This window comes from Apodemus sylvaticus, chromosome 14 (assembly GCF_947179515.1).
Source record: "Apodemus sylvaticus chromosome 14, mApoSyl1.1, whole genome shotgun sequence".
Lineage (NCBI taxonomy): Eukaryota > Metazoa > Chordata > Mammalia > Rodentia > Muridae > Apodemus > Apodemus sylvaticus.
The window spans coordinates 22,558,791-22,579,898 of record NC_067485.1 but is presented as its reverse complement, the minus strand read 5'-3'; the positions used below and the strand labels follow the sequence as shown (position 1 = coordinate 22,579,898).

Genomic DNA, 21,108 nt, shown 5'->3' with positions numbered 1-21,108 from the left:
TCAGCCTCGCTTTCCTAAGGTCAAAAGCATCATGAATAATGGTATCACCATTCTCTATCATGAGAATATCGTGGAGGATGTTATTCTAATTAAACCACTGTTATTGCCTCTCCAGACGCTATAACACAACCTAAAAGCATGAGGATAGAAGAGTGGGGTGGAAAAAGGAGTACAAAGAATTGTAGACAAGGGGCTAGTGTGATGAGTGGAGATGGGCGTTATCTCACTCAGAAGTGTATCAGTTGTATAATAATCTGCTCTATACTTCCCAGCCTGGGTAGTGTGTGTTCCTTGCCACTCACCCAATATTCTGGATTCCTGAAAGAAAGACATGTATGCAATATTATGTTTAATATGCCTTAACAGCACAATGGCTGGGCCACTCTCAAATTTCCACGTGCTAACACCTCCCCTCATGCTTGTGGCTCAAGGTGTATATGAAGACTAGAGTAGGTCAGGAAACAACCCTAAGTAGTCGGGGCCATCAGAAGTTTCTGAACATCTATGAGCATCATCAGAAGAGGATGAGGGAGAGGACAAATCCACACACTCTCTTAAGCAGTACCCCTGAATCATGTCCTGCTGTCACACAAGCTTTAAATGTCTAGGCAGGACATCCAAAGAGTAGCTGTTCTGGGGTTGGGAAGGTAGGTAAGCTTGTAGAGTGCTTGCCTAGGAAATGCAGGAAGTCCTGGGTTTACTTCCTAACCCTGCATAAAACTAGATTTGGTGGTACTTGCCTATAATCCCAGCCTTGGGGGATGGAGGTAGGGGATCAGAAGTTCAAGGTCTTCCTCAGCTATCTAGTAAACTCAAGACCAACCTGGATTATATGGGACCCCGTTTCAAACAGATCAACCACAAAACACACAAAGGTGGGATTTATCTCTCCAGTCAGAAGTTCCAGTGCTGTTTGACAGGCCAAGTAACAAGAAGGTAGAAGCAGGAAAGAACTCAAAGACATGAACAGAGCTTGCCCTGCCCTTCCAAGCATTTGTCTGTCTTGAGATAGTTTGTAGTGTTCTACCATTGTTCCTCTTGAGTTTTGGTCTGTCTCTGAGATATTTAGTTTGTTCCATTGGTTCATGAGTCAGCTTGTGTCACTCTGGCTTTGTTGTATAGTTTAACACCCAAGGAAGCCTTTTATTTCACTTGTGTTTTCTTTTTAATATAGACTAGGCTATTTCGTTAAAAGGATTTTGCTGCACCTTTCTTCTTTCAAAAATAAATTGAGTACCTAAAAAAATTATATATATATAATGAGAAGGATCATAATCTTTGTAATGTTAATTTGAACATGTTATTGTTATCGTCATATATATTGCTTATTAGAGACTTAAGTTCTATTCCACAGGGACTGGATTAGTCATAATTGAATCAGTTTCTAAATGTTACATTGTTTTTGTTGTCTTTTGAATGACATCTTATTTTTTAATTATTGTTTTATTTCCTAGACGAAGTCACTGTGAACAGACCAGTACAAGAGATGGGGAAGAAAAGCATTGTATTTCTTTCTTAGTTAATTTTATATTGCTATGATAAGATATTATGGCCAAGGCAATTTATAAAAGAAAGAATTTACTTGTGCCTTACAGTTTCAAAGGGTTAGAGTCTGTGACCACCATGGCAGGGAGCATGGCAGCAGGCAGACAGGCATGGCACTGGAGCAGTAGCTGTGACCTCACACCTTGATCCAGCATGAATCAGAGGGAGCTAAATGGGAAACTGCATGAGCTTTTAGAACCCCAAAACCCAGCCTAACCCCAGTGACACATCTCCTTCAGCAAAGACACACCTCCTAATCCTTCCCAAAGAGTTCTACCATACCGGAGACCAAATATTCAAATGTATGCGCTTATGAGGACCATTCTCATTCAAACTACCATATCCTCTAAGTTAATGATTTCTTTCTACCAATAAGGTGAGGGAGTTTTCCTCAGTGGAGACTCTTCAGGGATAATGTCCAGTAGACAAACTTTCTCCTATTTTTCTTATTGTCTTTGATTCCCCCCATTCCTATTTTTCCTTAAACCTTTTTCAAGTCAACTTAGAGCCCCCACCCACCACCTTTGCAGATTCCATGTTCTCTTGGCCAACAAGAGGAGGAATTCAACTTTGGGTTCCTGCTTGCTTCTCACGAATGCCAAAGCTTGTCTGCTCTAAAGTTGAGAAATTTGAGGGCATGAGTAGAAGGGTGAGCTCTAGTGCATGAGAAGAAAACTAGGTTCCAGTTCTGGTTAATATTTTAATCTCCACCAGGCGCACTCTGGAGATTTCCCAACTGGTTCCCTTCATTACTGCCAAAAGCATCTTGCCAAGTCAAGTATTAATATGCCTTGAAGCCATCACAACATAATCTCTCGGGAAGAAAAGACATCTCTGCAGATGAAATGACTTTGATCTTGCCCCTTTCAAGATAATGAGGTCTGGCAAGACGGTGTGATAGGACCTTCTATTCTTGCTTAGTTGAGCTTCTGCAAACCACAGCGCACACCACAGTACCTATAAAAGGCTGTCTGCCAATCCAAATAGACAGTCAGTCCTGGCTCTGCAGTAGTTTTGGCCTAGTTCATTTGGATGTCAAATGGTCCCCTAAGAGGTGGGGCACATATACGGAGGCAGTGAGAGCTGAGTCTTCTAGAAACCCTCCGGGGATCCAAAGAACATTATTGAAACTATGAGACCCAAACCTTCCCTTCTCTTTGTCATCATAAGACCAACATAGAAAAGAGTCCCATCCCATAATTAGTATGTACAGGTTGAATAAGGACAGGGACACTATAATAAAACATCCAGAACCCAAATTATCAACATAATACTAAACTACAAGCAGACGGAACTGCCTATAGTCTTGTTGTCCACAAATCAAAGTCTCTCTAAGTCTGGAAAACACGTTGCCTACAGAAGACATCTTCCCTGTTGACTCATGCCTGTTTCCTGCCCTTCCCTTCAATCACATATTTCTTCCTCATTTTTCCATTCCTTCCACCGATGACTCCCATACATCCTTCAGTGGTAACAAATGCTCCTAGTTAAGAAAAGATAAAACATTGGATTGTTAAGGTTTACGGTAGAATTCAGCTGGATCTTAAAAACCAAGTCCTTTGGGGCCCTTTACTTACCCTGTTTTCACAGCAGAATTTATGACTTCCTCCCTCCTAAGTCACTGTGTGCCACTACAAGGCAAAGGCATTCATCATACTCAATTAGGCAAAAAACCAGAAAAGTCTCAAAGAAATCCAAGTCTGTCCATCCACTCCCCCTCCCTTACACTAAGCTGTGGTTAAAAGCAGCACTGATATTGGAAATGGCTGTTTGAAACTTTACTCTCCCAGCCTTTGTCTTACGCACCCTTGCCATCTCCTCTTTGTCTTCTCTCTCAGACTGTGCAGTCCACAGAAGACCTAGGCCAGGTCACTTTATCCTTAGCTCTCTAACCTACGAGGACAGTAGCTCTCCATATATGCAGGAGAGTTTATTTTGTTTGGTTTGGCTGTTGTAGGGCTGACATGGAACCCAGGGACTCATTGCATTCTACCCTAATGGGAGTTCAATGGTTCTACCATTGAGCTATATATAGCCACAGCACATTGATAGGAACTGGTCAACTCCATGTCTATGATTTTCATGCAGATCTGGGAAGCCATAGCCATCCTACAGAAACTGTTCAACCTGGCTTTGCAAAAGAGATATCTCAAAGGCTGGGAATAACGGCTTGATAGTAGATGCTTATCAAGCACATATAAGGCTCCAGGTTCAGTCGACAGCACCACAAAAATAATTACAGTAAATATCATAAAAACTAATTGTAGCTTTGATCAATGGAGCTGCTGCATTTGTGATAGGCTGCCAAAAGCACAGGGAGCTCTTGGTTTGTGCTGTGAGTCAGTGCCCGCATCCTTTGGGTTTCATTTTTTTTCTCAGAGAAAAGGAAGGCATTTCTGTTCCTTATTTTCTTTCACTTAAGGACTGGTCCAGCCTCAACAACATGTGCCAAGGAGCAGACAGTGGAGCCCCTAGGATTTTTTTTTCCTTTGCCCCTAGATAAATGTATCATTATGCATTCACCACAGAGGGCAAGGTACATTGTTATATCTCCAACAGCCAGCAAGAAAAACCCCTGCTGAGCAGGATGAAGAAAGTCCCTGCAATTAATTGGCAGAGTGGAATTGTTAACCTTCTCCCAAGTTCCCAAGCACAGGGATCTTGACCAGACTGCTGGAGAAATTAACCAGGGGTTGGGGGCCTGAGGAAGGGTAACGTAGAGGGGGAAATCCCTCATTAAAATCCCAATCAAGCCCCGTTAGCACTTATTTTCTCTCCTGACAGTTGTTTGAGGCCAGGATGTTACACTTGTTGAATGGTATTATCATAACAAATCTCTGCTTTTTCCTAAAACCTGAATTCACTGGCTGTCCTTGGAAGAATTTTGTAGAAAGTGTGTACCAGAAATCTCCCATGATAGGTTCCCAGGACAGTACGTGCTTACACCAGAAGGTCTCTGATAATGTGCATGTCTGTATGTATACATATGTGTACAGATATCACTCTGCAGATATGTATGTTCCAAACAAGCCCAAACTATTATGACACATCCCAAACTGTGTGTGTGTGTGCTCAGTACTCTCTCACCCCTTCCCTTCTCTTTCCGTCCCCCCTCCCTCTTTCCCTGTGTGTGTGTGTGTGGTGTGTGTGTGGGGGGGGTATGGGTGTGGGTGTGGGTGTGTGTGAGTCTGCATTTCTCTGTCTCTGGCAGAGATGGAAAAAAGTCCGTTAATTCTCGAAAGCGATTAAGTCAATGCCTGGGCAGCTGTCCTGTGTCCTGTGTAAAGGTTGCAGCCATGTTGTGCAGTATATGTGTGTATGACTCTCCCTCTAGCTGCCCTCTACTCCTGCTGTGCTTTCAGGGGCATCCCAGTAACCATGTCTCTTCAAACATGGTGCAGTAGAGGAAGATATTTTGTTGAAGATGCTCGTTGACTGGTACTCAGATGGGAAGAGGCCACTGTGCTCAACAAAAGAAACAGAACATGCAGACAGAGACTGGAGAGGCTCTTACCCAAGTGCCCAAAGGCCCAACAAAGGAGCATCATGCGTCTAGGGCTAACTCGTTGAGAGTCCTAAGAAAGGACTCTCCATCTAAGGCTTCTGTGCCTCCTGCATTCTTTCTACCTCCTTCAGCAGCAGACTTCTAGCAATAAAATGAAACATCAGACACCCTTTATTTAGTATATGTATCAGTGTACTATCATCATAGTATTTGGCCCATATTAAAATAGTTACACTGACTCCTTATGCTGTGTTTATCTACCCACATTATTGAAAAACTTGTAAGGAGAAAATCCTGGAAGAAAAGGTGATCTGAGGGATAGATTCATTATAATACTCACATTTTACAAAGGAAACGATACCACTCAAGGTAGCATTGAAAGGTTTGCTTGCCCCAAGTATTCCTCCATTATCTTGTTCCCTATTAATACCATTCCAATACCTGTGAGTCCTCTGTTTCCAGATCTTTCCTGGAAACAGAAACCATAAACATAGAAGGATGTAGAAGATTTTATACACTCAACCAATAATACCAAATTCACTCACCAGATTATTCAGTTGGACTTAGACTATCAGAGGGCAATCTCTAATGAATTTGAAAACCACTCTTCCTCATCACAGAGAGCATTGCTGAGTCCTCATTATATACTTGACATTCTACTAGTGACACAGAACACGCGTGACCCTACTCCCTTCTCCAGAAGCTTAAAATTAAGTGGAGACCAAGAGAAAGATATATATAACCAGTGTTGTACTGTGATACATGCTGTAACTGAGGCTTGTACCTAATATAGTAGTAGCATGTTGTATATGATGGAGGGTCACAGAAGGGATGTAGTATGGGCTGGGTCTTCAGCATGCTTAGGAATCTATGAGGCACATGTCCTTTTAGCCAGACACCTACCTTACACACAAGTGGCATGCTGAGTAGATCTATGGTATGGGGCTTGATATAACTCTTCTGTCAGCAGAAGAAGGAAAGGTCTGGAAAGATCAGACAGGCTTGCTGTTGAAGCAGGCTCCTACACACATACACACATGTATATGCATACATATACACATGCATATACATGCACCTTGGCCTGCTCAGTAGTCCTGCCCCTGAGCCATAGATGTAGCATATAGGGACTGTCATCCCTAAAATTGAGTTGTCCCCATGTGGACATGTGTGGAGGACCTGTATAGGTGTGTTAGTAGAGGCATTTGGAGCAATGGGAGTTGAAGGTTACACAGGTACTCGTCAGTGGGGGGACAGAGATGCTGGAATAGTATGCAGTCATGAACAGCAACACAGAGCAGCACTGAGACAGGGCAGCTTGCTGAGAAGAACAAAATAAGCAGAGGGAAGTTTGTTTCATTTCATTTACATTTGCTATGTTTTGAGACAGAATTTTGCTGTGAACCATCAGCTAGCCACAAACTCACATCCTCCTGCCTCCCACCTCCTGAGTATGTGTGCATTACAGGCATGTGTCACTCGTGCTATCCACAAAGAGATAATTTAATATGCCATGTATACAAACATAAAACACACATGGTTTCTAAACACAAAATAATGCATGTTCGTAAGGATGCAGAGAGCACATATAGGCATGGTAAACTGGTGTCCTGCACAAAGGACAAAATAGAGATGGAAACGGGATTGAAAAGTCAGGATGCAAAGAAGCGCCTTGAGAAGACCAGCATTGCAGAGCGCCAGTCAGAGGCCAAGGGCACGGAAGCCGCTGTAGCACAAGGACCAAGAGGATGGAGAACAGTGAGCTCCCTTTTTAATGGCATGCGACAGACACTAGGTCCCATGCGACAGACACTAGGTCCCATGTTTGGGCAATAGCCACTTTTTGGAGTATGGATAGCTAACTAATCAATACATAAATAAACAAATGACTAAGAGGAACAATTTGTCTGAGAAAGAGTGTCCAGGAGACACCGAGTCATTCTCTGTAAATTAATTGTCAGCAGGACTTGTGTATGCGATGTGCCATGTTGACAGCTGTGTTATAAGAGAGGGACAGTGTGCCTGAGACACTGGAAAACAACTCCTGATCCAGTTGTGGATAGGAAGGGACCCCAAGAAACCCACACTAAGTCTAAAAAGATAAGTGAGTGGATGGAGGCAGGAGAGAATAATTCTTAAGAAGCAGGAGAAATCGGTCTGCAGTCTGAAACTGACTATGGCCGCTAACACTGGCTTCATCTAAGACAGAGCGCAACAGCCATTTTAAGAGGGGGAGCCTCACAACGTGGTTCATGTTCTGGAACCATCTTCATCACAGACCGATCCCCTGATAGGAAATACAAACAAAGGAGCGCTCTGTTCTCCTTCCGGGACAAGCATACAGCTCCAAGTGGGTAAAGCCTAGAGCGGTGGCCAGGAGCCAAACTTTCCTGCCACCCTGTGAAATGAATTTGGCTCTGCTTCAGGGTGACTGCCCATTGGACGGAGAGGTTTTTTGGCCACTGAGCTAGTTCTTGCATCTCTCTTGTTCCTTTGGTCATGATTGGAATCCTTCCTCTGCCCAGGAGCACAGATGCTCGCCACGGACACACTCGACAGGTCTCTGGGAGATGTTATCACGAGTGCATGAGGCTCTGGGCCTGAAAGAGCTTGCTGGACTTAGTCTAAGAGGCATTAGCAAGGCTGGTACGAGAGAGAACACACACCTTAGGGAGTCTGGACCTTGAACCAGCAACAGCATCCCTGAAGGGCTGGTTAAAGCCACAGGTATCCATTTGGCCATTCAAAACTAACATCTTCAACAAGGCTAGTGACCTTGTTGATGGTGCTTGGGGGAGGGGGGCAAACCCGTGAATTGTGCCATTTACAGATGACGATACTGAAACCCAGAGAATAGGACTCTGTAAAACCACAGCAATTTTTGGTGAGCTAACCCAGAACTAACAAGAATGTAAAGATAGGAAATAGAAAGCAGTGGAGACTTTGGACTAAGGCCTATACTATTGGTGGCTCGCTGATGCTCATGAGATAGATAAATAGATAGATAGATAGATAGATAGATAGATAGATAGATAGATAGATGATAGATTCTTCCAGTCTCACAAACACATTCTTCTCCCTCCTTCAACCGAGCTTGAGACATGCTGCCACGTGTTGGGGAGGGTCACAGCGGCAGCAGAGGAGAGAAAGGCAGGAGCTGAGCCTAACAAAACCCCTGCGACCATCATTGCAAGTCAGCCGGGCTATGCCGTGCAGTCGCCCCCTTCCCCCACCCCCACCCCTGTGGAGCTCAAGTCAAAACTACAAGAGCCAAGGAGACCTGAGTGACACCTGGCTTACGCTTCACAACAATCAAAGGAGCAGTTCTCCTGCTCAACCCAGGTGACAGTGTTCCACCTGTCAGCCCTAGTGGGGCCGCCGCTGCTCTGACCACACAAATCCCCCTCCCAGAAACCCTCTGAAACATAGAGGGATCCAGCCAGACTTCTCCCTTTGTCAGTAGGCCATTGTGTGGGTTGTATTCTGGGAGAATGATGGCCCAGGCAGTTGTAGGACTTTCAATGCTTTAAACAAATGGGGGTGTTGGGGGGGCATTAAACAAAAGGAACCACAGGCAGGCCTGTTTACTGGAGAGAAGGCTTAATTGGCTTCAGAGAAAGTGCAGGAAGTGTGTGCTTTCGCTCTCATTTGTCAGGCCCTAGTGAAGAGCTAGAAGGAACAAAGATTCTGGCTTGCCCCCCACCCCCACTACTGCCTCATTGTCTGGCCCCTCCCTCTCTTTTATGAGGAATTTGATGGAGGAAGACAAGTAAGTCATCAGACGGGGCCTCTGCCATCAGCAATGTCAGTTATTGAGTCTAAGGTGCATTGTTTGGGCATTAAGAGTTCAGAGGTCAAACCTCTCTGTTTACTATACCCAGGCCCCAGAATACTGCAGGGATCTCACATAAGGAGCTGAAGTTTTGTTTAGAGCAACTAAATCATTAAGACACCTTTTTCAAAAGGGGGGCTTTATTTTAATCATGTATATGCTTGTGTGTCTGTGGGGAGGGGTTGGGGGTACATCTGAATGCAATTGCCCTCAAAGGCCAGGAGAGAGCGTGGGAGAGCCCCGGGAGCCAGAGTGACAGGGGGTTGTAAGCTGAATGGCATAGGTGCTGGGAACTGAATGTAGGATCCTCTGTGGAAGCAGGACCCGTCTTAACCACGGGAGTATGTCTGCGTGCACTGCATCACCACATGCTATTTCCAAGAACGGGCATTATTCTGAATGTCATAAAAGCGTAGTTTTGTCCACTGAATTGTTCCCTACAGTAAGTCAGTCACGGGGCTGCTAAACACGCGTGTTTCTGGGTCTAAGTTTGCTAGGTTGCTTTTTGAGACTGTATAGATACTGCATATGCATTCCCCACCCCCACCCCCAGAGACTTTTTGGTCACATTGTGACTTCTGAGGAGGGTTTCTGCATTTCATTCCGATGAGTCCAAATCTTGGTTGACCAGGGTAGTTGAGCAAATCGCGTCAACAGTTACTGCATCTGAAAACGTGTCATCTGGTAACACCACAGCTTCATAAACAACACATATTTATTAGTGGACACTTGGAGAATGCAGGGTCAATAGCCAGCCAAGGCCTCTTTGTGCCAACAAGAGATGTGATGACCAGGGCTGGGGATATGACTTAGTTCTTAGAGTACTTCTCTAGAGTGTGAGAGCCTGGGTTTGATTTATATCACTGTATAAACCGAGTGTGGTAGCCATGCTTATAATCACAGTGCTGGCAAGGTAGAGGCAGATGAATCAGTCCATGCTTTGCTATGGAAGTCTGTAGTGACAAATTTGGATTTTTGGTTTCTTTAAAGAACACAGAAATATTGGGAGAATATGTTTTCATTCTGATCCCAGGTGCAGGGATACGGGCTGCTTCAAACTGACCACAGCAGCTGACTATGATTTGCTTCACGTGTGCCCTAATAGAGGCGTGATTTTGCCAGCTGCAGATGGTTTTCAAGATTAGGTGACATTTGTAATTCCGGGCACTTTTCAGAAGGCACATCATGGCTAGAGCCCTGAAAGTTGAGGTCAGTTGGCATCTTGTCATTGGTTGATGGTTGTTTTTTTGTTATTTGTTATTGGTTATGGTGCATTAAGTATTTGTGAGCAAAGAAGAAACAACAAGAAGAAATAAGATATCCTGACATGAAGATCAAACTTGCCCCAAGAAACTTGAAGCCCCTAATCAGCAGGAAGTAGTCTAAAGATAACACTGTCCCTTTTCTAACCCCTGACTTCATTCAGGGAACCTTTCCCTTCCCCTCTATCATTTTTTCTCTCTTATCTAGTGTTAGGGAGTTGAAAGGGTAGAAGAAAAGGGGTAGAGAAGGGTGAAAGGAAAAAGCACCCACAAAGTAACAAAAAGGCAGTTACAGAAGTCTCCTTGGGATGTCTGAGGTCCTGAAGGAATAGAGAGATAGAGATAGGAATAGGTATGGGGGAAGGGAGGAGAAGAGAGGGGAAAGGAGAGAGGATAGATAGAGAGATAGATAGATAGATAGATAGATGCCAGTATATGTATGAATTTGATATCAATATAATAAGATATACTATTTCTCAGTAAACTCCTATTATGAATATGCACTAAAATAAAAATAGAAAGCAACGTGGTCATTTATTAGCATTATCAGCATTACACATGGTACATAATTACATATGCTACAGTTTTACAGGGACTATAGGGCTAGTCACACAACAGGGTGTTAACAGCAGCATCTCCAGAAACATACGATGAGTTAATTATGCTGTGATGTCATAACAGCCACGCCATGCTCCATCAAGGGAGGTTTCCCACCATCCATGTGCCTTGTTGCTACCTGAATGTCTTTCTGTTATACGTGACTATTGTATACAACATTTATCAACTACTATATAAAACCAATTAGCAGGTTCACTTTGAGGACTTATCACTAATGGATCTTCATAGCTAGCTGACCAGCAGCCCAACCTATTACTCACCTGATCCTTGATGACCCCTACGAGAAAAGTTGATAAAATTTTTAGGCAGGACCACAGCCACTGAGCCCACAAAGATCTTCCTTAGAAAGATATTGGAAGCTATTATTCCAGACAGGCAAATTCTCCTTATTTTTCCTTTACTTTTGAGTCTTATCAGCTTAGGCTCAAACTTTTGAAAGCATGCTCTCAGAACAGCAGCAAATGTTGGGCTAAGCAATGGCTGTCCACTATGTTGTAAGAGAACTAGGACCTTGTGAAGGCTCATTGCCCCAGTGTAGGGGAATGCCAGGACAGGGAAGTGGGAGTGGGTGGGTTAGTGAGCAGGGGAGGGGTATGGGATAGGGGATTTTTTTGAAGGGGAAATGAGGAAGCAGGATAACATTTTAAATGTAAGTAAAGAAAATATCTAAGAGAGACAGACAGACAGACAGACAGAGCAGACAGAGAGAGAGCATGAGCGCTAGGACCTGACTCTAAGATTAAGTCTGTTCTTATTGGTTGAATCCTTCACCCTGCCCTTCTTGGCCCTCAATGTCACACACACTAGTGAACCTCTTTGTCCTAATCTGAGTGTACCCACTGGAAGTGGGGGATACCCTTCATCATCCTGTCACTTCATAACCACACATAACCACCACATAAGCCTCGTGGGGAAAAAAATGTCCTCTACAAAATCATTTATTTTTAATTTTAAGAATGACTAATTTGCTCCCAAAGAATGTCAGAGATCCTTAGGGCTGTACAAGATCCATCATTACCAACAATCGCTACTAAGGCTAACCCCTATGTAAAATATCATGCATATAAATGGGTTAATTTTGAACCAGTTCAGACTATTAAAGCTTGAGTCTGCTGTGAGCCTTATCCCAAGGCAGTGCTCAGGAACATCATGATAGCAAACACCTTGGCTATATGTATTCCTATTTGGTAGGTTCGTTTTTATATCTTTGAATGTTTAAATAGGCAATAGGAATGCTAATTAAAATGCAATCATGCAGATAAATTATACCATGTTCCTAAAAGGTAAAATGAAAATCTTTTTGATTTCAAAATCTTTGCAGTATCTAAGGCAAAAAGCACAGTGTGAACTAAGCCTAAGGGAACCTTGCACAATTTTTGCATGTTTAAAATATTCATGCAGTATTCATCCCTGGGTTTCTCTATTTGTTGTATGTGAAATGCAGTGTGTTAATTATGAGTCATTTCTTGGGAGAAACAGGACTCAGCATTTCTAGTACAAATGTTCAGGATTCAGGCCCTTGAATAATTTGTATTAGCTGTGTTCTGCCTGTAAAACAGGAAATGTAATATAGAACACAATGCCTATTTTCAGTCTAGGCACAGGGGAAGCTTCAAAAGCAATGGTGGACAATGATCCACTCGTGGGTTCTTCAACAGTCCCGTTGCTTTCCAGTCCACAGGCCACCTTCAGACCAGTAACACCAAACAAACACAAATGTTTTAGTGAGGGTTTCCATTGCTGTGAAGAGACACCATGACCAAGGCAACTCTTATAAAGGACAACATTTAACTGGGGCTGGCTTGCTGGTTCTGAGGTTTAGTCCGTTATCATCATGGCAGGAAGCAGGGCAGCGTCCAGGTAGGAACAGCACTGGAAAAGCTGAGAGTTCTACACCTTGTTCCAAAGGCAAATAGGAGAAGACTGACTTCCAGGCAACTAGGAGGAAGTCCTCTCAAAGCCCACCCCCACAGTGACACACTTCCTCCAACAAGTCCACACCTCCTAATAGTGCTACTCCCTGAAAAAAAAAAAATTATACCAACATCTAGCAGTTCTTTTGACTGTCTGATGCTTAGTTTCTTGTCTTCTGGGATTTGCTTTGGCTCACAGTTTGAAGGACACAGTGCGTCATGGCCAGCATGGCGACAGGAGCATGAGTTAGTTGGTCACATTAAGGAAGGAGAAAGAAATGAGTACTAGTGTTTCACCCTCTTTCTCACTCTTTCCTTTTCATCCAGGCTGAGATACCTGCTCATAGTGTGATGCTGTGCAAACTCAAGGTGATTCTTCTATCAACAGTTGTCCTAGCTTGCTGTTATCATGGTGAAACTCTGACCATAGCCAGCTTGGGATGGAAAGGCATTGTTTGGCTTACAGGTTACAGCCCATCACTGATGGAAGCCAGGGCAGGAAGTCAAGGCCAAGGACTTGAAAAAGAAACCAATGGATGAATGCTACTTACTGCCCAGCTACCTTTTTTATACACCCAGGAATACCTGCCCAGGAGTAGTTCTGCTAACAGTGTTCTAGGCTTTTCTGTCATCAATAATCATTCAGGAATCACCATCAGGACCAATCTGATGGAGGCATTTCCTCAATTGAGGTATGTCAAGTGTACAACCAAAACTAGCCATCACACTCAATTAAACCTGAAACACACTCCTAGAATTCCCAGAGGTATTATAAAATAAAGTCAATGGCAATTAATCATTCTTTTACAGCGAGACTTATTAAGTCACTAGGGTTTGGGGTTGTTTGTGTTATCACTACCACAACCAAACAAAAGTTTTTGACCTTGGTCCTTTTTTAGCCTTAAGAGTGTGTATATTAAAGGGATGTACCACCGCGCCTGGTTAAGGAATGGCTGTCTGTTGAGGGAATGGATCCATTGACAAAGTAAGTTAACACTAGCACTTTAGAGAAACAGCAAATGGTTTGCATCCCACAAAATAGTATACATGCACCCATTACACTGCTAATATATGTCTGTGCAGCTCACCATAAGGATCTCAAGGCCCTACCAGCATGAACAACCTATATGTCTTCATTGAGACCTTGTTTTAGACTATACACAGAAAGCAATCATTTTTGTAATGTGTGTGTGTGTGTGTGTGTGTGTGTGTTAGTCTTGATTCAGTGTAAGGATATTTTGCTTTGTGTATCATTTACAGGTCAGGAAGTACCTAAAAAGTAGTAAACTGTCTTAGTTACTTTTTATTGCTGGATAAATATCATAACCAGAACAACTTATAGACAAAAAAAAAGTGTTCATTTTGGTGTATGGTTCCAGGCTGATCAGAGTTCATCACAAGCAAACAACCAGAAGAGGAAGTTGACACCATCTCCATGGATACTCAGGAAGCAGGGAGAACAAACTGGAAGTAGGGTGAGGCTACAAACTCTCCAATCCACTGCCCTTGACAAACTTCCATCAGGAAGGGTCTCTCCCCAATTAGGGATCAAAGATTTAAAAACCTGAGCTTACGGGGGACATATCTCATTCAAATGACCACATAACCCAATTTTTTTGTTACCCCTGGAAGCATGAAACATCCTAAGAGTGCTTGTGCACTCTGAAAAGGCACGTGCTCAGACAACTGGCCTTAAGGCATCAACTCAACCTTGTTTTTCCCAACATTATAAAAATTTATATTACTGTCCAATCATTTTTTTCCTATTGCGATATTGGCGCACACTTGGAGAAACTCGGCAATCTGGTTTCCATCATGACCTCAGCCAGAGAACTCAATAAACTTGACTCAGGCTCTCTGTTTACCTCATTCACTGTCGTCCCCCTTCATTGAAATTCCACTTGGTTCAATGATCTCTAGGTTTTCCCCCTACTTTGCCTGCCGGTATTGTCCATCCATCAAGGTCCATGACCCTCCACTAGGGGCAGTTCATTTCCACAGTCCCTTTTTTGGGATTCACAGTTCATATTTGCATATAAAAAGGCAGTCACCAGCCTGACCAAAAAATAGCTTCCATTGTCTGCTCTTCAAATGAGTCTAAATAGAATCTTAGCCATTTGGAGCTGAAAGAGCCCTGTGAGATCCCCTAGCCATTCTTCTAACTTTATAAATAAGAGAACAGAACTAAGGGATTCTGTGACTTGATGGGAAAAAGAGCACAACTAGATTTTCTGAGTCCAGTACAGAGGCCAGAGGAGGCGGTCAGTGTTTGGAGCATCCTTCAGGCTCAAGGTATGTAAGATGGAACCACAGTAGATAGTAAATGTATTGCCGTCTCGAGGAATGAGATCAGAGATCCCTCCCACAGATGCTGTCTTGGTGGGGATGGACTACTCAGAAGTGAGAAAGATTTTAAGGAAGTGGCATCTGGAGAGACCTCTCCATTCGCTGGGCAGGAGGCCTGGGAGGCCAATCTAATTCCCATTCTTCCATTAAACAGCTGCAAGCTCCTAACAGCCCTGTGCCCCATCCGGCAAATGACAGACAGAACAATTGCCTTTATATCCCCTTAGAGCACACTTGGAGATTCTGTGGTTTAAGTCTTTTCTTCAAAAGTATTCTGTCTTCATCTTTAGCATCTCTTCTCTTTGGCATTTATTGTTTGAGACAACCTATGTAGCCTCAAATTCAAGATCCTCCTGCCTCAGCTTTCTAAGTACTGGAATCTGAGGTATACAGCACCCACCTTGCTACCTTCCCTCTTATTTTAAACACACAAAGTACCAGCCCCTACTCAGGAGCCCCTTGATCCATGAGCATCCAGGTCTTGCATGAGAGGGTGGGGGATGTCTTCTTTGTCCTGAGTGTTAAGTCTCCTCGAGATTCTTAAATATAAACATTTTAAAGAACTAATAAGCTAGAGAAGGCCTCATGGTGTAACCTAGTAATCTCTGCTACTTGAGAGGCTGAAGCAAGAGGACTGGAAATTCAAGGCCTGCCTGATCTCTGAAGCACAGTAAAAAACAGCTCAGGTAACTTGGTGAGACCTTGAAAAATTAAATGTGTGTGTGTGTGTGTGTGTATACATGTATATATATATATATATATATATATGTGTGTGTGTGTGTGTGTGTGTGTGTGTGTGTGAGTATGTGTATGTATATACATATATATGTGTATGTATGTAAATATATATATATATATGTACATGTGTGTGTATATCAGTCAATAATAGAGTACGTGTTTACCATAAATAAAACCCTGGGTTCAATCCTCAACATACACATACACACACATACACACACACACACACACATGCACAATAAAAGTGAGCCAACCCAAGTATCCATAGCCTGCTCTGGTCTTAAACAAATATCAAATTCTATTCCCCTCCTGGAATGCCTGAAAGCATATAGTTTTTTATTTGCTACAGTCTATTATTTGCTCCGTTTCTATAGCAAGAACTCTCAGTGAGTACAGGTTCCTGGGACAGCACCAGGACTCCATCTGGTTGTCTGCCTACCAAATCACAGCAGCATCCCCTTGAAGTGTCACAGCAGGATCCCCAGCTTCAAGTCTGTGAGATTATTTTCAAAACACAAGCATTCAAACTCTTGCCTGTAGTTAAAGAACATCCATAGCCCCCAGAGCCTCTGGGCGTGGGTACAAAATCCTGTTCAGAGGGGAGCCCACGGCAGCTCTCCCTGGTCTCCTTGCCGCTCATTAGCACACTTTAACCAGTGAGACAGAGTGCGTCAACAAGGACCAGCTATAAGAAACATATGATCCTTGTTCACACTTACATAAAATAGTGACAGCGCTGTTAGTAATTAGTCACCAGATCCTCTCTGCTTTGTTCTTTGGCATTAGTAATACGCCACATGAAGTTTTACACCAAATTAACATGATTCCCCATTTGACTGTTTCAGAACACTTAGAAAATGTGCTGACTTCCTTTCTACAGGAGGAGACGCGCCTGGCTGAGGATGTGCTCTTGAACTGCTTGCTTCTGGCCTCCGAGAACAGAAATATTCCTTTCGGCCTGGCCCATAAAGGTCCAGAGTCATACTGTCTTGACCTGATGGTCTTTGGTGACGGCGCTTGTCTAGCACTGATAGCAGATTATTTCATTACTCAAAGCTCTGTTGCCCTGCCTGGGGAACACAGAGAGATGGTTCAGCAGGTGAAGGCTACCCACCAAGCCTGAGTCCTGAGTTTGATATCGAGCATCCACATGACTAAAGAGGAGAACTGATCCCCGTACCTTGTCCTCTAAGCTGCATATGTGTTCTGAGAAATGGGTGTGCTCAGGCAGGTACTCACACACCTAATGCTAAATAAATGGTATTTTTAAACTTTATTAACACGTTACTCTGTCAAATAATCCCTTTAACAGATTAAAGGGATGGAGGTAAATTCGGGCTATAGCAAGGCCCTTTGCATCCCTGGGACGCGGTCCTGTCCCTCGCTCAGCTTGAAGATAGAAACACGAGCCAGCATGCGTGGGATTAATGATAAACTGCTTCGTCATCAATGCTAAATCCGTCGATTCAGTTTTTGGTTTCCTGTCTGTACAAAGCCATGTGTGGTAGCACAGGCCTGTTCCACCAGCTCTGGAAAGAATGAGTGGGAAGATAACTACAGTTCAAGACCAATCTGAATGCATGGTGAGTTAGAAAAGCCTGGAAAAGAGGAAGGAAGGAAGGAAGGAAGGAAGGAAGGAAGGAAGGAAGGAAGGAAGGAAGGAAGGAAGGAAAAGAATGATTATCCATTGACACCCAAACTCTTTATGACAGTGAATAGAGTGGTAAATATATAGATTACTTCCACTTTAAAGAAAGAAAAATACTTTAGAGATTTGTGAGGATTCAACAGGATCCCAAACTTAGCTACAAGTTCTGTTCCCAGAGAGTGGTTTTTACATTAAGTAAAGGGAAAAACTGAGTGTAGTGACCCATGCTTCTAATCTCAGCAATGAGGAGGATGGAGAGTTCAAAGCCAGCCTGGGCTACATAGTATGAACCTGTAAAACAAAGCCACAAAACCTTATCCACCTACGTTTAATTCAGTTTACTTTACAAATGGCTCAGTAGACAAATATGTATATAATATTTAGGGATTTTTCTTGTTTCCTCTTGATGTTATAACTAGAAATTTTGGATCCAAGGCTTCTCATAGCCTACTATGTCTGCAGACTTTCACCTTAGTTTTCAAATTCATCTGAAACTCCCAGATCTTTGGCCATTGGTTTTTAACTGAAACATGAGCACATGAGTTATCCCCCTGCTGATACAGGCTGTGTTGTTCTGTACAGTTTTGTCATAGGATCAAATATCTTTGATGCGGTAAGTGCAGATCCTAGAATATTTAACCCTTTTCTTTCCTATATTCCAATTTAATCAAATGATAAGCTGCTATTGAAAATAGAAATTGTCAGACTGGAAAAATGGCTCAGCGGTTAAGAGCACTGACTGCTTTTACAGAGGGCCTGAGTTCAATTCCCAGTAACCACATGGTGGCTCACAACCATCTGTAATGGGATCCTGATGCTTTCTTCTGGTGTGTCTGAAGATAGCTACAGTGTACTCATATACATAAAATATATAAATAAGTCTTTTTGAAAGAAAGAAAGAGAGAGAGAGAGAGAGAGAGAGAGAGAGAAGAAAGAAAGAAAGAAAGAAAGAAAGAAAGAAAGAAAGAAAGAAAGAAAGAAAGAAAGAAAGAAAGAAAGATGAAATGGAAAATTTTTCCTGATCCGCCAACATAAAATCAAGGTTTTGAGGATTTTCTCCTCTTAAAGGGAAATTCCATTATTTCTATCACCATCTTTACCAAGTTTTTCTCTGACTACGTGAAGACAATGTTACCTTAAAAGAGCCCCTCTGTAACTTAGGAAAGGCTTAGGGAGAAGTTGCATTAGGAAACATGAAAGAAATTTAAATTCATGATCTTTATTCTTAATGCCATAGTCAAATAAATTGAACGAACCATCTGAGATATTATAAGAATGTAATCATGCATTTATTTGAGAGATATTACCTTAAATCATTGTTGAAATAATGTATTCTAGAATCTAATAAGATTTTACAGTATTGGCAAACAGAAAGGAATTATAGGCTTGGACACAACTGTTTTGGTTCTGCAAGTAATTATTTCACTTAAAATACTCAACACCCCATCCCCCTTCTGCAATGTAAGCTCTTCAATCCTTTCAGATAAAAGGCTTAGATGACCTGTTGGCTGTAGCCAGAATGACTGCATATGTTCAATAATATCTTGGTTTCAGCAACCACCATACAATAGGCACATATGACAGTAAATCATCTTGGGAACTTCCTGAACCCCAGCCAAGTTGTAGACAATAAAAGATCCTGCTTGTAAAGTCAGCTATAAAAGTTAATTTCATACAGGTTCCCCAGAACACATGCTACATTCAGTTCCAAACAGATGTGATCTTGGAAGAGCAATGGAAAATGGCATGAAGCAGTTTTGCTGACTTTCTATATCAAGAGAGCCAAACACTTAGTGTTTTGTGTAACCTTTGGCTATGAGCACATTGCAGCAGGTATGAAATGTAAATTCTTCAGGCTTCCCTAATGCTCAAGATACGGTCTTTTCCCTTTCCTCCACTAGAAAGATTATTCATCTTTCAATTAGATTATTCACCCATAGAGCCAGAAATACAAAGACTTAGAAAATATTCTCAGGGAAAAATAACAGCATATTCTAGGGTCTGCTTTTTGAAATAAATTATTATGTTTTTAAAGACAGGATCTTATGAAACCCAGGCTGTACTCGGGCTCCCTACATAGCTAAGGACGTCCTTGAACCTCTGAGTCGTCGTCTTCTCCTACCACAGCAGTGAGAGGATGACGGGAGTGGCGAGGTTCTATGCAATGCTGAAGGATTGAACCCAAGACCTTGTTCATGTCATGTAAGTACTCTGCCCACTAAGCTATATCCCCAGGCCAAGACATTCTTGGAATAAAAACTTTTCTACATCTTCTTATTTGGCTTTGGTTGGCTGTAGATGTGTTAGCAGGTAGCTGCAGAGACACCCAGCCTTTTCACTCACCCATAGATCAGAAGAGGAGACAAGGAACTGAGAAACCATTAGCCATATTGGTCACGTAAGATTTGCTGACTGAAAGTTTGACTATTTATCAAATACACAGCGTCTCAAAGGCTGCTATGAACTACCCTGCCAAGGCCCACTGTTCACTCTTATTCTTTCCTTAGATCACCCACAGTTCTGAGCTCAAAGCATGTTTCTCCTCTTCTTAAACAATACTTAGGTTCCCAGGAAGCCATACACTTACAGAGTTTTGTGATTTGAGCCCTTCTCTGAGCGCTGCCTGAGCTTCCCATTGACAGATCCCTGGAAATGAATTGCAGCAATTATCATCCATCTCTGGCTTCTCTTCTGTTGCAACAGAGATTTTTGGAAATGTGATAAAAACAGACCATCTTCACAAGAGCTTTACCCCAACCCCCCACTGAGTTCCAGTTCAAAGCACAACCCCAGGTGAAGACATTTTAGGACAGTGTGATGCCAGGGGAAGATTGACAACATTATTAACATATTAATCATACACCTGAAATCAATTAAAGCTCACCAAGGAATTAAGGAGTGCCAGGCCAAACAAAAAAGTAGCATGATGATGTTATGTGGTCACTATTTATACCATTGTATATTCCACCAGCAAAACATGTCACAACAATTGATGCCCCCCAATCATCCTTATCAGGAAACAAGTGCTATAGTTTGTATCTTTAATGTCTCTCAAAAGTTAATGGGCTAACAACTTGGTCTCCAAACTGTGGTGCTATTGGAATTGGTCAAACTTTTTAGAGTTAAACCCTACTGGGAGAAAGTTGGGTCACTGGGAATTTAGCCATAAAGGGGATATTTAAATCACAGCCTTACTTTTCTCAGTCATTCACTTCTGGCTCCTAAGATCAACTGTACCCTTATCATGTGCTATGACATTATAGGTCTAGAGCAATGTAGACAAGTAAGTAATGAAGGACTGAAACCTTTCCTTTCTTTCAGTTGTATGTCTCAGGCATGTTGTCACAGCAACAGAAAGCTGACTAACACACCGAGGCCTGGTGACAATTATGTAATTACCTTAGTCCAACTCTGCTGCAATAGCAAAATACCTTTGAATGAAATAATTAATAAATAACATAAACTTATACAATTCTTTAGTCTGTGGGATGAAGTCGAAGGTGATGGCACCAAATGACTTGGCTGTGGATGAAGGTCACTCAGCCTACTGTGTCCTCATGTAGACCGGAAGGACAAAATGGGATAAATGTGTGCCCTCATAGCTTTTTATAAGGGTACTGATAACATCTTCGAGAATGGGGCATCAGTGGTCTCATCACCTACAGTGACCTCATCTGGTCACAATGTCACCTTAGGGTTTAAAT

The 21,108-nt window shown here is 42.5% G+C and overlaps 2 long non-coding RNA genes across 6 annotated transcripts in view; one reads left to right on the top strand and one right to left on the bottom strand.

Annotated features, from left to right (window-relative positions):
- LOC127664740 (uncharacterized) overlaps positions 1 to 21,108 on the top strand; it is a 45,137-nt gene that overhangs the window by 11,780 nt on the left and 12,249 nt on the right. For 4 of the 5 annotated variants that reach the window (XR_007973239.1, XR_007973238.1, XR_007973237.1 and 1 more), the window contains 4 exons: positions 13,000 to 13,364; positions 14,052 to 15,704; positions 16,637 to 17,339; positions 19,440 to 19,606. This is a non-coding gene — a long non-coding RNA (uncharacterized LOC127664740). The remainder of the gene's footprint in view (positions 1 to 12,999; positions 13,365 to 14,051; positions 15,705 to 16,636; positions 17,340 to 19,439; positions 19,607 to 21,108) is intronic. The other variant, XR_007973240.1, reaches the window with a different exon arrangement.
- Positions 2,624 to 21,108, bottom strand: part of LOC127664741 (uncharacterized) — a 28,335-nt gene continuing 9,850 nt past the window's right edge. Inside the window, exons 2-3 of the long non-coding RNA XR_007973241.1 lie at positions 3,123 to 3,176; positions 2,624 to 3,028 (exon numbers count right to left, since the gene is read on the bottom strand). This is a non-coding gene — a long non-coding RNA (uncharacterized LOC127664741). The remainder of the gene's footprint in view (positions 3,029 to 3,122; positions 3,177 to 21,108) is intronic.